This window comes from Megalopta genalis, unplaced genomic scaffold (assembly GCF_051020955.1).
Source record: "Megalopta genalis isolate 19385.01 unplaced genomic scaffold, iyMegGena1_principal scaffold0047, whole genome shotgun sequence".
In the NCBI taxonomy this organism is placed as follows: Eukaryota; Metazoa; Arthropoda; class Insecta; order Hymenoptera; family Halictidae; genus Megalopta; species Megalopta genalis.
The window spans coordinates 559,340-560,000 of record NW_027476116.1 but is presented as its reverse complement, the minus strand read 5'-3'; positions in this window follow the sequence as shown (position 1 = coordinate 560,000).

Sequence of the window (661 nt, the reverse complement as noted above, 5' to 3'; positions counted from 1 at the left end):
ATATGCCGCTGGTACTTTATTTTATTATAATAATTTAATTATAAGACAGAAACCGCTGGTACTTAGTAATAAAATCTCCATTATCCGAACGAAAGTAACACGCCGCTGGTACTTTATTTTATTATAATAATTTAATTATAAGACAGAAACCGCTGGTACTTGGTTGTAAAATCTCCATTATCCGAACGAAAGTAACACGCCGCTGGTACTTTATTTTATTATAATAATTTAATTATAAGACAGAAACCGCTGGTACTTGGTTGTAAAATCTCCATTATCCGAACGAAAGTAACACGCCGCTGGTACTTTATTTTATTATAATAATTTAATTATAAGACAGAAACCGCTGGTACTTGGTTGTAAAATCTCCATTATCCGAACGAAAGTAACACGCCGCTGGTACTTTATTTTATTATAATAATTTAATTATAAGACAGAAACCGCTGGTACTTGGTTGTAAAATCTCCATTATCCGAACGAAAGTAACACGCCGCTGGTACTTTATTTTATTATAATAATTTAATTATAAGACAGAAACCGCTGGTACTTGGTTGTAAAATCTCCATTATCCGAACGAAAGCAATACGCCGTTGGTACTTGGTTATAAAATTTTCATTACAAGATAGAAAGCAATATGCCGCTGGTTATATTAATGTAATCT